General features: G+C 42.2%; 1 protein-coding gene across 3 annotated transcripts in view; it reads left to right on the top strand.

Annotated features, from left to right (window-relative positions):
* The first annotated feature begins 1,965 nt into the window (after positions 1 to 1,965).
* The window catches only part of Ptp4a2 (protein tyrosine phosphatase 4A2), a 33,299-nt gene continuing 19,033 nt past the window's right edge, over positions 1,966 to 16,231 (top strand). Inside the window, exons 1-2 of one of the 3 annotated variants that reach the window (XM_057784525.1) lie at positions 1,966 to 2,342; positions 15,185 to 15,274. The gene's annotated coding sequence lies outside the window, so the exon portion shown is untranslated. Of the gene's footprint in view, positions 2,343 to 2,447; positions 2,532 to 15,184; positions 15,275 to 16,231 lie in introns of those variants that run through there. The other 2 variants (XM_057784524.1, XM_057784526.1) reach the window with 2 other exon arrangements.

The following is a 16,231-nucleotide window of genomic DNA, read 5'->3' as shown; positions in this document are numbered from 1 at the left end:
CTTGCTCCTCAAGGCCTTTTAACTCCTACGCAGCAGCAGCAAGGACAGCCAGTTTTGCCCTAAAATACCCCAACCCTGGCCACCTGCTGGCGGTAAACAAGCTGAGTTCTGTGCTGTGGTTCCATGAGGTGGTCTTTAAGATCTTTCCTTTCACACCCCCCCCCAAAAAAAAAAAGATCTTTCCTTTCCTTTTAAATCTAAGTTGTGATGGAAGGCTCTGGTCTGCCTTGTGGGGAAGGGCTACTGGACACCAACTACGACTTTGCCTCACAGTGCAAGGGCAGGGTTACTGTGTTGGGGATAGACAGTTATTTTTATTTATTTTGTTTCTGAGACAGGGTTTCTCTGTAGCTTTGGAACCTGTCCTGGAACTTTTTTTTTTTTTTTGGTTTTTCGAGACAGGGTTTCTCTGTGGTTTTGGAGCCTGTCCTGGCACTAGCTCTTGTAGACCAGGCTGGTCTCGAACTCACAGAGATCCACCTGCCTCTGCCTCCCAAGTGCTGGGATTAAAGGCGTGCGCCACCACCGCCCGGCTCCTGTCCTGGAACTTGCTCTGTAGACCAGGATGGCCTCAAACTCACATTGACCCACCTGCCTCTGCCTCCCAAGTGAAAGTGTAGGCCACCACCGCTGGGCTTCAAGGGGCATTTTCATTTTCTTGTAAATAGGCGTCAATTCTGGCAGGTTAGACTTCCCAGGGTGGATAGTAAGCACTGACTTTTCTCCTCCCTCCCATCTCTCTGGGGGAAGTCTTCCCACTTCTCAAACCAGCCTCCAGGGCCTTTTGCTGCTCCATCTGGCAACGGCCCAAACCAGTCTCCCAACTCACGGGGAACTACATTTTCCATCCAGAACTCAGGACACATGAACTGGCAAAGAATTTCTGACCAGGTTCCAAATGCAAAAGGCAAAAATGTTCCCGAAGCCGGGCGGTGGTGGCGCACGCCTTTAATCCCAGCACTCGGGAGGCAGAGGTAGGCGGATCTCTGTGAGTTCGAGACCAGCCTGGTCTACAAGAGCTAGTTCCAGGACAGGCTCCAAAACCACAGAGAAACCCTGTCTCGAAAAACCAAAAAAAAAAAAAAAAAAAAAAAAAATGTTCCCGAATGGACAATTTCTAGAATTATCTTCAACTTGTTAAAAGGGGCATGGATTAGATCGGCAATCTTAACCCCCCCCCTTTTGAGGGGCCAAGAGTTAATTTAGGGAGCTATAGAACCATCTCCACAGTTTTTTTTCTTTTTTTTCCACAGTTTTTAAAATCACGCTTATTCTTCATAATTTATATTGGTACTGAAGAGCATTTGTGAAGATGGGATTATTTCCGTTTAATACTTGAGAATACTTAGGAAAAAACTTGTTCCTTAAATCTGTATTTCCGTCTGCCAAGGAAGAGGTCTGTGTTTTGCTAGCGGGGGAGTGGGCTGGAGAGGCGGACAGAAAGAGCCTTTGCGAAGTACACGCCATTCGAGGCGTCCAGGAAGGGCAGCCAAGTACTGAGCTACTCGGTTCCGCACTTCTGAGCAGGAAATCCCCAAGCTCAGGCCTCAGTCGCCGCCCAGTTCCAGTCCCAGCGGGATCTGGCCCGAGGACTCGCCACCCGGGAACAGGAATCCGCCCGCGACCTTGCGGGTCACTGGGCGGCCAGAGGCTCAAACTTACACCCAGGTGTGGATGGGGAGGTCGCGGCGTAGGCGGGCGCTTTCCTCAGCCACGTTTGTCACCCCGCTCCCCCCCACCCCGCGCCGGTCACATGAACGTCTCTTCCGTCGCCCCCAGTGTCGAGCGGAGCAAACCACGAAGAGGCGGAGCGCGGCAGGCGCCCAGGGCAGTGGGTCAGCGCCCCGTAGGCAGGGTGGGCGGGGCCAACCGCCGCGAGCCGCAGGTAGCCAATCACCGGCTCCGGGGCGTGGCCATGGCCGCGCGCGCCGCGCCCCGCAGCGCCCCCTGAGGGGCGGCGGCGGGAGCTGGTCCGGCTGCGCGCGCAGCGGTGGTGGCGGCGGCGCGATCAGCCAGGCTCTAACCGTCGTCCGTCCGGGAGCGGCTGGAGCGGCAGCGGCGGCCGGGAGTGGCGCGAGGCGACGCCAGCAGGCAGCGGCGGTAGCGGGGGCAGCAGGGGACGCAGCGGCAGCAGCGACAGCAGCAGCAGCAAGACGGACTCGTGGACACGCGCCGCCGCCGCCGCCGGGCCGGGCCGGGTGTCGCGCGCCGAGGCTGGGGGGGAGTCGTCGCCGCCGCCGCCGCTCCCGCCGCCGCCGCCGCCGCCGAGGTGACTGAGGAGAGAGGCGCCTCCTCGCTCCCGCCTCCGCCGGCCTTCAATGCCCAGTCCCCAGCTCGCCAGCGTGAGTGCGCCCCTCCCGGGCGGCCCCGCGCGGCGCCCGGGCCTCGGGCAGGGGAGGGCGGGAGGCGCCGCTGCCATTAGAGCAGGCCCGAGACACGTCCCCGGAAGGAGGGCCGGGCCGGGCAAGGGGCGGGGAGCGCGGCTCGAGGTGGGGGAGCGAGCGAGCGAGCGTGAAAGAATGCGGGAGAAGGTGCGTGTGCGGGCAGCTTGTGTCCTTGTGGGGGCGAAGGTGTGGCGAGAGCGAGCGGGGGTGAGGAGGGAGAGTGGCGGGCGAGGAGGTGTGCAGGGGTGCGCCTGCGTTTGTCCGGCGCGTGAGCCCAGGCATCCTGGAGGCCCCTTGGTCTTTGTGTTGCTAGTGAACCTCCGTGTCCAGGGTCTAACTCGCTCAGAAGCGTGGGATCCGTGAGTTGCGGTCAAGTAAGAGAAAAGGGTTTGAGTCTCCCATGACGCTGATCTTTGGCGCTTTTTTCCCTCCTTTCGTAAAAATGTATGTAAATTTCTTAATTTCTAGAGATGTCTTTGCCATCTCCCCACCCCCAATTTCCCAGCGCTCACTAATCGAGCTTGACTCCTGCCCAGGATCCTGAGTTTTTGCCGGTAGCGTATTGGGAAGCGTAAACTTTTTTTTTTTTGGTAGGTAAATGCTTAGTGTCTAGGTCAAGGATATTTAGTGAGGTAAACTGCAGTGCCTTTGAGGCTGTGACTCTCTCTTACCCTTCTGCAGGAAAGCGCCTAAGAAACAGTCGTAGTATACAATGTCGATAAGTGCCATAGTCGAGTTTCTGTCTGGATTTGTCACGAAATATAAAGTGACTAATGTAGTGTCATTGTAGGCATTCAGCAAATGCGTCGCTATAGCTGGATTAGTATATGTATTTACTTGTTTCCGCGCTCTGTGTTCCCGAGCAGTTTTAGACAGGAAGTGAGAGAAGTTAAGCCTTGTTAGGGTGCAAACGGAAACTAAGGCTGTAGAAGAACACATTATCAGGGCTTTGTTTTCTGATCCGGACATTTTTAGTTTCGGATTGAATGATCCGACTTTATTGTTATTGGATTTTTCTCTGTTTGCGTTTGAAGAAGGAATTACTTCGTTTCATTTGTTTTATTTTACTACTTTTAGATATTCCAAATAGGATCCTTCTTGTAGTTCAGTATGGTCTCAAAGTCTTTGTAACACAGTTTGGCTTTGAACTCTGATCTTGGTCTTCCAAATATTAAGATTATAGGTGTATAAGTAGACTGAATTGGGGATTGGAGATGAAGAATTGTTGAATTTTATACCTTAATGATGTAATCCTAGATAGTAATTGGAAATATGTAAGCAAAGTTGAAGTGAAGTTGGTGCTATAGCTCTGTAATCTCCCCTACTTTGGGGTCAGGTCAGAGGATGGCCGAATCAAGGGCAGTTTCTGAAACTTTGAGAGCTTATCTGAAAATAATAAAAGGGAGTCTGGGGAAATAGCTCAGTGGTAGAGCACTTTCCTTGATAGAGAAATCCTAGGTTTAATTCCCAGTGTTATTACTACCAAAAATATTGGGAATAAGGAAAGTTAAAAAAAGGTGGTTCTTTTTGATAATGAGTATAGACTTAAAAAATCAGTATATTACTTGAAGTTAGAAATTTTACGTGTTTGTAATATCTGCTAAAATATTTTTAAAAGTGAAAAGTTTAGTTCTGTAGCCTGATCTGGAACTTACTCTGCAGCCCATGCTTGGTCTGGCATTTGTGATAGTGCTCTTGAAGCTTCCCCTGTGCTGGGATGGCAGGCATGACCCATCAAGCTTAGGGAGAAATTAATGGTTTTCTTAGTGTCCCTTTTCTTATACTGAGCTTGAGAAGTGGTTTTGTCATTCCCTGGGAGATGGGGGTGATTAGTAAACCATTGTGCTACAGGTGTTTTTAATACTCATTCCCTGCTCATAGCCACAATAAAGTTGGAGGATATCCTCATTGGATACCTTGGCACATTTGTGAGATGCTTGTTTGCCAGTCGCTAGGGATTTGGTGACGTGCCCCCTGGACTGTATAGTGATGGCATGAAATATATGAGGAGCAGTTACTTTGTTCAGTAACATAAGAACTGGATTAAAAATTAAGGTCATCTAAAGCCCCTGATTTTTTCCAGGACACCAAACCATTCTCTCAGCATCATGTCTGACTTTGAAATTTCTCATTAAGAGTCATTCAGCAGCTTGCACACACAGGAGCTGTGGAAGCTAATGGAGAAGACTAAGTGTCTTTGAGGCAAGAGGATCATTGTAGGAGATGCTGACTTGAGGCTTTTGGGGGCCTAAGCTAGGCTTTCATGTGGGAGGAGATTCTGCCTTGAAGCTGTCTTGGGGCCCCAGGGTGTGTGCTTTGAGACAGTTTTTATGAGGCACCTGGGGTATGTCTGGGAGGAAAGTCTGATTAAAGAAATGTAGCAGACTTTATGTTGATTTTTGTGTGTTGTATGGGGTGTGTTTATTGGAGCTGAGGAGTCCACTGAAGTTGCCACTTTGAAAGTTTGTCTCTTGGGATGTGCAAATAATTGAGATTGCAAATCAGTTGTAAGAGAATACACTTGAAAGTACTCTGTTAATTATAAGTTGGACTCCAGATGCAGAGTATTACTAAGACAACAGCTTTTTACATTTAGCGTCTACAGAAACTGGCCTTTCAGAACACCTTCACCAGTGAAAAATAGTTCAGAACTGCTGAACTGGGTATTTTCTGACTCAGAACAGAAGTCAGACCACTCCCTCTATGAGTCAGTCAAGTAATATTTAATTTGATTGAACCAAGTTTATAGGCAGAAACCATTTACAACGTCACTGAACTTTGGTGGCATTAGGGAAGGAAGAGTAAATGAATTATTTTGCTGTTTGTTTCTTTGTTTTTGTTTTTTGTTTTCAAAACAGGGTTTCTTTAGGTAAGAGCTCTGGCTGGCTGTCCTGGAGTTCTCCCTCGTAGACTAGGCTGACCTTGAACTCCTGGAGACCCGCCTGCTGGGATTAAAGGGGTGTGCTACCTTTGCCCAGCCTGTGTGGTTTTTAAAGTCAAAGTTTCATATGTGTATTTATATACTTGCTGAAAATTGTGAGCAGAGTAAATTGTAATTCTTTTTCTTGAGTTAGCCCCCCCCTTACACCTAGGGCCTATACTCAACTGCACTTTCAACCCTCTAAGTGAACTTTTTCTGTCCTTCACAGATAGTTTTCCATTATGTAGTAATTGCAGACTACAGTTTTGACACAAAGTTGAAATTCAGTAGGGATTTACATTACAGTTTGACCGTTTATTGGAATTTGTGGTTGGAGATCGTAAAGCCTCTGGAGAAAGCATTGATAGAACTCTTCAAGAGAGTGACACACAGCTTTCAGACTTTAACTCTGCAGATGGAAACTTCAGTTAGAGCCAAACCTAAGTAATACATAGGTAGAAGTTGGGGATCATTGAATAAAATTTTGAGTAGAAATCAGGACTCTGTTTAATATGGTAGAGCAAATAAACTTAGTAAGGAGGATTGTGGTAGAATGTGGTTTGGATGCTTGTAAAGTACATTAACCTTCAGTGCTCTGGGTTCCAGCATTCCCGTCTTTAGAGGCCTTTTTATGTCTGATCACAAACCATCACCTTTATGTCCACCCAGGTGACGGTTCATCAGGTAAGGGTGCTTGTTGCCAACTGACAACCTGAGTTTCATCCTTAGAGCTCACATGATAGGAGAGACAAACGGCAGGCTATTCTTTGACCTCCACACATATGCTGTGGCCCTCACAAACACACAATGGGCAAAATAAATGTAAAAAAATCCTAAGTCATCACATTCTAAATTTATTAATCCTTATAGTGCTAGTCTTTCACCTTTACTAGTAAGGAGATTGGTTTATAGAGTAAATATTGAATTCCTAGTTTTGGAATCTAAGCTAACAGAACAAGGTGGTGAGTGAAAAATTGTTTTCCTTTTGGAATTAAAGCTCTTACACTCCTGCTGAAGCAGTGGATGCTACTAATTTACTTTGGGAAATAGCCATTTGAATTTAATAATTTAATTTGTTGGGTTCAGGAAGAGTTTCCCCCCCTTTTTCAACTTCAAAACTATTTTTCTCTGACTTTGGAGCCTGTCCTGGAACTAGCTCTTGTAGACCAGGCTGGTCTCGAACTCACAGAGATCCGCCTGCCTCTGCCTCCCGAGTGCTTGGGATTAAAGGCGTGCGCCACCACCGCCCGACCAACTTCAAAACTATTATACACAGAAGTGTCTGGTATCTTCATGAACTACATGATTACCCATGAATTACATTCTCTAGTTCACTTGGCCTCCTGAACTGCTTTGGGCCTTGATGCCTTATCCAAAGGATTGTCTGGTGTAGAGCTGAAGTGGGTGTTGTACATAAAGCTCCTGCTCCTGGAGTTGTAGAGGTCTGGGCCATTGTTAAAATAGCCATTTCCCTGCACCTCCATGAAGAAAAACTGCTTACAGCTGTAGGCTCTCTGCTTCCCACAAGTCCTCAGGAAGTTGCCAGAACTTGGGTGAGAAAAATAACCTTTCTGTACATTCTACACCTTTTGATGGCATTTTCCCTCTACGTTATTCTCTCTCTCTCCTCTCCCACCACCTCTTTTACCCCCTCCTGCCTGCCTCCTTCTTTCATTTTCTTTCTGAGACGGTCTCTCTATCTGGCTGTCCTGGAATTCACTATGTAGTCCAGGCTGGTCTGGAACTCTTAGAGATCACCTGCCACTACCTCCTAGTGCTGGGATTGAAAGTGTTTACTATCACATCTGGGACCCCTTGTACTATGTTTTCAATTATTGTAGATTTTTTTTTTTTGTTTTTTCGAGACAGGGTTTCTCTGTGGCTTTGGAGCCTGTCCTGGAACTAGCTCTTGTAGACCAGGCTGGTCTCGAACTCACAGAGATTCACCTGCCTCTGCCTCCCAAGTGCTGGGATTAAAGGCGTGCGCCACCACCGCCCGGCAATTATTGTAGATTTTTAAAGCATCAAAATCTTTCCAAGAAAAATTATTTTGAAAAGTTGACCAGTTACACCTTTTTGTTATTTGATTGCATGTTCTTGTTTGTATGCACCAGTTTTTATACTTAGGTTCAGCCTAGAAACTTAATTTTTATTTATGTAATTATTTTTGTTTTTTCAAGACAGGGCTTCTCTGTGTAGCCCTAACTATCATGGAACTCATTCTGTAGACAAGGCTGGCCTCAAACTCACAGAGATCTGCCTGCCTGAGTGCTAGGATTAAAGGCATGCACAGGATTTTTTTAGAAACATAATTTTTAATCTAGAGGCTGAGGATGTAAGGGAGCTTTGGGGTCACTCTGGGCTACTAATGAGGCTATGTCTCAAAATGTTCTTTTTTTAAATCTAAATCTATCGGGTATTTAAAGATGAGGCTTTACTGTGCTCCTTTCTTTGCTAGTTGAGCCTGGTCTGAAATAACACACTTTGGCCATTGGAGCAATATCCTTTAGAGAAATGATGTTTAATTCCTTTCATAGTACTTTTGGATTGAAATTTCATTCCTCTCAGAATATTAATTATTTTGGCATAAAATGCACCTATGATATATTTGTTTTAGCAGTTCTGATAAATTATATTTTTATTTCTGCAGTGGTTAAAATGTTAGCTTTAAGTAATGTATCATTTGACAGCTCAAAATCAGATCTGCTTTCTTCTAGCTGTCTTACAGCTTTAGGTAAAATTTGAACATCTTCCCCTCTTGTTTTACAGGAGGTACTGTATCCTCACTTATTTGTGTGTTTAACCTATATGAATGTTTGGTATTTATGGTTGTTAGTAGCAGGATGAGTTGATGTGTTTTCTACATTACATTACAGTGAAAAGCTTATCATAAGGGAACAGAGTGGCTGGTTAGTACAGAAGGATATGAGTCATCAGCAGGGTTTGTCAGCAAATTGAGAAGGATGTGATAGAGGAACAATAGATTTTAGTGACTTGATTCTCCACTTCACATGTGTGGTTACAAACAAGTTTTCATCTGGTTGTTAGTTTAAATTATGTAAATATGAGAAGTACTTTAAACATGAGTCATATATGTACATAGACATGTGGTGTGTGTTCTGTGATCGATGGGAAGGTAAGGTAACACAGAGCCTTTGGTATGCTAGTTGAGGTATATCCTCATTCCTGACTGTTTTGACAGAATCTTGCTATGTGACCCCGGACCCAAACTGTCAGTACTCCTGTGACAGTTTCTGAGACTTGGATGGAATTCATCATGTTCCACCATACCCAGCTAAGCTATGTTTTGTTTTGCATTTCTAGTGAGATGAGATCTTTAGTTAAATTCTGTTTCTGGGAAAAGAAAAAAAAATCAGTGATCAAGTGTGGTTAATGAGTATAGAATTTGTGGGGGGTGGTGTTTTGAGACAGGTTTTCTCAGTAAATAGCTTTGGGGCCTGGAACTAGCTCTTGTAGACCAGGCTGGCCCCAAACTCACAGAGTTTGCCTCTGCCTCCTGAGTGCTGGGATTAAAGGCGTGCGCCACCATCACCTGGCTGAGGATATTTTTATTGTGAAGTTTTGTCTCTGTGTGTGTGTGTGTGTGTGTGTGTACACGCATCTGTGTGTCTGTCTGAGGAGGCAATCCCACTCTGACAGTATTTGCTCAGTTCTTTTTTTTTTGGTTTTTCGAAACAGGGTTTCTCTGTGGTTTTTGGAGATTTGCTCAGTTCTTATGATCACTATTCCATTTTGGAATTTTTAAGGATCTTAAGTGTAGTTTGAACTGACCTGAAATTCTCTTGTATGGTCAAGGTCGCCTCCAGTGTTAATCTGGTTAACCAAAGGCTAATCTTTTCTCAGGTCACATCATGTCTTTCACTGTGCTTACTTTTTCACTGTTTATACTTTTTTTTAGGAGTCTTTGCTTTCTATTAGGTGTGTGTCTCTGTGCATGTGTGTGTACATTTGCGTGTGACAGAGGACAATTTAATGGGAGTTGTTTCTCTCCTTGGACCCAGTGGACTTTTATGCTTGACAGTAGGTACCTTTACAGGCTGAGCCAATTTGCTGGTTCTCTTGAAGTCTTGATCTTCTTGATCCCTTTTCATTTTTTTCCTAACCTATGTAATGTTAACATGAAAACTTCATGTTGTTTTTGCAGGAAGGGGCTTGATCCTGAGTAGGGTGTGTGTGGTGTACACAGCCATACAGATGCCTGGTCACAGATTTTGGTATCATTCAGGACTGGTGTGGTCTTACAAATGGAGGAAGCATTTAGAAGAAGAGGACAAGAAAGATTTGATTTTATGTTCTTAAATTAGAGCCCATGTTAAACTAAGTGGCAATAAAGATTCTTGGCAAGACATCGGTGATTTCACCAGTTTTACTTCACACTCATATATAACATACACCATTTATTTTCATTGTGAGTTTTTTAAAATTGGAAATATTTCTATGTTTAGTGAAAATAAACATGCCATTATTGGACAACTAGTGATTAGATAACATATTAAAGAGACCTACAGACACATATGACTGTGAAATGGGATTCATAAAAACAAGCATAGAGGAAGTGAGGTGTAACTTAACCAGTTATCATCGAAATGTAGACAAAAATGCCCTAACAGCAGAATGTTCTCTGGGGCTCATAACAAAGGACTTTATGCTGACAAATGGGTTTTTGGAATGTCTTATTTGGTATCCTGAACATAGAGAATCTCTTTCCCTTTTCTGGGGTGGATACTGGACAGACTGTGGTTTTTGTCAATGTATTTGTCAAACTGAGAATGGAAAGTTCTGTTGACCTATGCATAGCTGGGAAGTTCTGCAAGACTGTATTATAGATGCTTAAAAGGGCCATTGGGTTTTTGCTTTGCATGCTGCTCCTGTGTGGTGGGTTATTTTGAAAGGTGATTCATATAACCTTTTCCAAATGTCTGTTTTGCAACCTCAGGGAACTTGCAGCTGCTCAGTCATTTCAACTGTCCTGATGGCAGCGTAGGAAACATTTCAAAGTGGTGTTGACAGGCAGAAGCCAGGTGTCTTGGGATTTTGCTTCTGAATTTGCTTTATTAAAACTATTAACAGTTGAAAGTCAGGATTTGGGTGGGTTTGTTGGTTTGGTTTAGAATTTTGATTCTGGAGATTGAGCACACTAGGCAAGTGCTTCTACTACATAATAATACCCTAAGCTCTCAAGTGTATCTGTTAATGAAATAATTCAGTAAGCAGGTTTTAAATTAATGTGTATGGTGAAGTTGAAAGCTTAATTAAAATGATTAAGATTTAAATTGTTTCCTAGGGAAGCTAGTCTAGTGAGATTAAAGAAATAAAGGTAGAAAGAACAAGAACAACAAATATTATGTTTATTTTGTGGCAGAGGAACTAATTGGAGGTAGTTCTTACTGTGTGAGAAGGTTACCACAGTTGTTTAGAAAATGAATGAGCATAACTTTACAATAAAAGGGGCTTGGGTGTCCTGAAATGCAAATAACTAGTCTTTAAATATAAAGCCCATAGAAAGGATGGCCTTGATACTTTCCTTTATAAATGACAGTATGCATGAGTAGAATCAATATAACAAGAGTTTATTTTATTTTGGGTTTTTGTTTGTTTTGTTTTGAGACAGGGTTTCTCTGTGTAGCCCTGGCTGTCCTGGAACTCACTCTGGAGACTAGACTGGCCTTGAACTCATTGATTCACCTGCTTCTGCCTCCTGAGTGCATCACCACCATCTGGCCCAGCTGTTTTAATTTTTAAAAGATTAGCTGAAAGTAATTAGATGATCATCCAATGTTAGGACAGGATTATACCATTAGTTTTTTTCATATTATTAACCAGTATAATTTTTAAAAAGAAAAACATAAAAATTAACCCTAATACTGTGAATTTGCATTGCATGTATTTTTTTGCTTTTTGTATGTTTCAAAAAAAAGATTGTTATTTTAAATTGTGTGTGTGCATGCACATGAGTGCAGGTGGCTGTAGAGGCCACAGTTGTTGGTTTCTCTGAAGTTGGAGTCACAGGTGGCTGTGAACTGCCCTGCGTGGGTACTAGAAACTGTAGTTGGGGCTTTTGCAGGAACAGTAAAAACTCTTAAACCTCAGCCAACTCTCCAGCCCATTTTGTGTTTTGAAAGCCTCATTCTGTAGTTCAGGTTGGCCAGGAACTCACAGTAACCCAGGTTGACTTTCTAGTTTATGGTGGTTCTATTGCTTTTGCCTCCTGAGTGCTGGTATTACAGGCATGTGCCACCAGGCCCAGATGAATTTTATTTATGGAAGGAAAAATGACATTTTAGGACAAGATATTTATCTAGAGGAAAAATACATCATGCTGTTGAAAAAGTACATTTTCAAATGTGGCTTGAAAAATGCTACAGCGCTTGTCTTAAAACTTTATAGAGGAATATATCACTAAAAAAGGGATTTTTCTAATCACCAGGGTACAAATTTGGAAACCATTCCTCTTCATTTGGGTGGAAACAGGGCCCACTGGATGTGAGTGAGCAGCTGTCAGTGTTCTCGGAAGCAGGTGGTTGTTGGTTAATTGCTTTCCTTTCCATTTTGAGTGGCAGGCCATGTGTCTTTGCTGGTTCTGAAATGTGAAGACATTTCCTACCATCAAGGTCATAGCTTCTTTTTATAGAATGGATTATTGATTTCTGTACTGGAACTTCGTTCTCAAGTTCCCTTCTTAAAGGAGGAAGTGCAGGAGTGGGAATAAGCAAGGAGTGCCTCTGAAACTCTGAGAGCTCTTCTCTTTAGTTAAAGATGCTGCCCTGTTATTTTTCTTATTTACAGATATTTTGGTTCCTGCTTTGTAAAAAACACAGCAGATACTTTATTGTCTGGGATCAGAGTCAGTGGAAGGAGGGAAATAATATGAATCTTCTAAGTTTCAAGAAGCTGTGCCCCTAGTTTTTGTTTGACAAATTGTAGCATTAGAGGATAAAACAAACTAGGTGACCCGTGCTGTGCTGGAGAAAGCAGTTGTCTCAGCAGTGTTCAAGTTGGAGTAAGTCAGGAAAATGAGCAGTTTTAGTTTGAGACTAGTTAACCAAATGAGAAGTGTTTAATTGGTAAACATGAGTTCTCTTCAGAAGTTTTCTCAAATAATCGAAACAGTACAGTATATTTTTTCAACAGTCTCCCTATTTTTGATGGTCAAGATGATTTCGGTCTCTAGTCTGAATAGGTGCCCATGAGTCTACAGTTACTCAGGACTTTAAATTTTACCTTCAGTATTTAGTGTGTGGACACAGCTTTCTAGGTTCTGCTTCAGAATGTATCTGAAGACTGACTTAAGTTATCCTCTGGGTTGTTACTGTGTTCTAAGCTGCCTTATTTCCTAGATTGTAGCAACAGGCCCCCCTCATCTATCTTTGTGCTTCTACCCATATCATTTTCCAATCTGTTTTTATAAAGCAGCTGAGTGATCTCTTATTTAAAACAAATAGTCATTTTTGAAAGAAACTGTTAATTGGCTTCTTTTGAGGGTCATTGTTTTCTGAATGAAAGCCAAAACCTTATGGAGCCTATAAGGTTCTCACTTCTGACTCTGCATTTCTTTGTCCTCTTTTCCAGTAGCACTTGCCCTTCTGTTTTTCCTGGAACACCCAAGGCATGTCATTTATGATTGTAACTACAGCTTATCTGCTTGTCTAAAATGCTCTTGAGTATTTTTTTGGATCTCACCCTCTAGGCTTGGTTAAAATGTCACTCTTCTAGCAAGTTCTTTCTTTTTAAAAAATTGGAATCCCTGTTTCTTCTGGAACTACAGATTGTTTTGCTTTGCATTTTTCTCTAAGGAGTGGTATTATATTTATCTTTTTTCCCACTAAAATACAAAATTTATTCCAATAGAGGAATTTTTTGTTTTTGTTACTTGCTTTTTGCCTTAAGAGTATATGACATAGTATAAACCCAGTAAATATTTAAATTAATATATTTTTATCTAGACACAAATTTTAGGTCATCTGGATAAATTCAGATTAGGTCATTTGTGTTTATTTTAATGGGAGATACAGATACTTTTGTTCATGAAGGTTGGATTTGTTTTAGGGAAAATGCAAGGTTTTGGCGGTGCATACAGTGTATATTTGGCTTTAAATTGCCTGACCATAGAGACTAATCAGACTCATTTGCATGACTTCCTGTTAAAAAAATAACAGTATGTAAACTTGTGTTTTAGATTTTGGGGTTCAGGTTCTATTTCCTTCTGTCTAGAATTCTTTTATTGTGCATTTATATTCTAATGTGCTGTTTTAATTTAGTGAATACTGGCATAGGTCATCACATTAGAGGCATATATGACTTAATTTGAAGCTGAAAGAGGAGGAAAGCTTGATGGGAGTGAATTGAAGTTATTAAGATCGGATCAAATTAAATAGGGCTGATCTCTCATGCCTTTGAGATGTTGTATTCAGAGTTGAACAGGACTGTAGTTGCTAAGGTATGACTTGAAATTTGCTGAGTCTTTAACAAATATGAAAACTTCTCAGAACTGTAGTAGTTACAGACTTGCCTGGGACAGAGGGACTAGCCCTCTGGAAGTATTTTCTAACCCTGTGATTATTATAGCATGGTTTGGAACATAAATTTAAGTCATTAGAGATTCTTTATCACCCTAGAATTTTTTTTTAAAGATACGTAGTATTACATGGAAATCTAAATTCATCCAAAAGGTGTATGTTAAGATAAGCAAATTATGCTTCTGTCCTTCAGCTCCTCCCCACCCTTTCTCTGCCTCCAGGAAACCTTACCCCCTTCCTTGTCTTTTTAACCTTTCAGATAGTCCATGGGTATGGAAGTGCACACACACATTTCTAAGAGCATACCATTTACTCTGCCCTGCATCTTTAAATTTGCTTTAAATTAGTAGTGTCTTTCATCTATCTTTACATATTTGTTTATTATATAGATACAGTTTACTACCTTTGCCTAGTTCTCCATTTTAAGAATATACCCTGCTGCTGGGTGGTGGAGGCACATCCCTTTAATCCCAGCACTTGGGAGGCAGAGACAGGTGGATCTCTTGAGTTCAAGTCCAGCCTGGTCTACAGAGTGAGTTCCAGGACAGCCAGAGCTGCACAGAGAAACCTTATTTTGAAAAACAAAAACTATACATACATATACTCCAGTTAAAGAATGGGTACTGGGTTATTTCATACAAGTTGGCTGTAGATTCTCATTTAGATACAAGCAGTAGAATACTGACCCCAGGATTTATCTCTTTGTTTGTTTGTTTGTTTAAGATTTCTGCCTCCTCCCCGCCTATCTCTTTGTTTTATATCCTCAGAGTTATAAGTAGTTTCCATACTGTCTCAGCTAGTTAGGACTCTGCTTGCTTGCCTATTCTTCTAAACCCCTACATCCTTCCCCTCTACTCTCTATCCCTTCTTTCTAGCCCTCCGCTTAGATCAAAGAGATTAAAGGGATTTCTTTTCAATTCTTCTGTGACAGTATATTCTTTTGCTGAAATTTAAATATTACATAAAAATGGAATTGTATCAAATATAACTTTCTTTTTAGCCGTGTATATGTCTATGGAGGTATATACCAGTGTGAGAGTGCTATTGGAGGCCAGCTTTATTGTAAACTAACTGCCTGACATGGGTGCTGGGAACAGTGTTGGATTCTGCAATGTTTGAGTATTCTAGCTGTGGTAGATTATGGTGGAGATTTTATTTTAAAAACAGGTTGTTTGCTTTGCATTGAGTGTCAACTGCAGTTAACATTAGTTCATCTGAAATGATAGGTGCAAAGCTTGTACTGTTTGGTGTGTAATGGAACTCCTGGGAGAATGGGTGGGACAGAAACTTGCTTTTATTATGTGTCTGTGAATTTTGATAGAACATACTGTTTCTTTTGGCAGAAATTCTGTTGTTGGAGCTCTTCAGTATTAAGAATTGAAAATCTAATAAAAAGCTATCATTGTCCCTGGAAATGGCTCTTCCAAAATGAAGTAAGAGGAAGAAGATGGGATAAAGCTTGTTTTGTTTGCTCAGCAGGCAAACACCAGAGACTAGGTAGAGAATTTGATGCTAGGACTGTGAGCTTTTAAGTTTGACTGTCACTACAATGCAAGCCTTTTAGTGCCTCAGCTCAGCTGGTACACATTAGCTGTGATAACACTGAACCAAAAGAGTCAAATGCAGGTTAGAATTTCCTTGTGTTTTGATGTGTAGTGTATGCAAACCATTGTTTTTGAGTAGTTTCTTGTAATCTTTTCCTCACAGAAGTCAGCAGTTACAGATACTTGAAGAAAAGTTAGACTTGCATGCAAAAAGAATGGGTCTTGAAGAATATGTGAGTGCATCCAAAATGGAAGGAAAAAAGTCAGGAGATCTAGGCTCTTGTCTTGATTTGTTCCTAATTAATAGTGTTGGTCTTAAAACATTTAACCTATTTGAACAAGATCTTTGAATTTTTAAAAGGTCAGACTAGTTTATTTCTGCATTTCTCCCAGCTTTGCTCTAAAACTCCTTGGCTGTACAAGGAGTGTTCTATAAAATGTCTTGTGTAAGCCTGTAATTGAGATTGCAACTAGAATTGAGAATTATAAGACTAGCCGGGCGGTGGTGGCGCACGCCTTTAATCCCAGCACTTGGGAGGCAGAGGCAGGCGGATCTCTGTGAGTTCGAGACCAGCCTGGTGTACAAGAGCTAGTTCCAGGACAGGCTCCAAAACCACAGAGAAACCCTGTCTCGAAAAACCAAAAAAAAAAAAAAAAAAAAAAAAAAAGAGAATTATAAGACTAGTCATAGACAGTTTTTCTTTTCTTTTCTTTTTTTTTTTTGGGGGGGGACAGGGTCTCTCTATGTAGCCCTGGTTGTCCTGGAACTTTGCTATGTAGACCTGGCTGGACTTACAGAGATCTGTAGTTAGTCTGGTCAAAAATTTCTGTGTACCAAGAGTGACC

Source organism: Chionomys nivalis, chromosome 11, assembly GCF_950005125.1.
Source record: "Chionomys nivalis chromosome 11, mChiNiv1.1, whole genome shotgun sequence".
NCBI lineage: Eukaryota > Metazoa > Chordata > Mammalia > Rodentia > Cricetidae > Chionomys > Chionomys nivalis.
The sequence above is the reverse complement of the archived record's forward strand: the minus strand, read 5'-3'. Positions and strand labels throughout refer to the sequence as shown.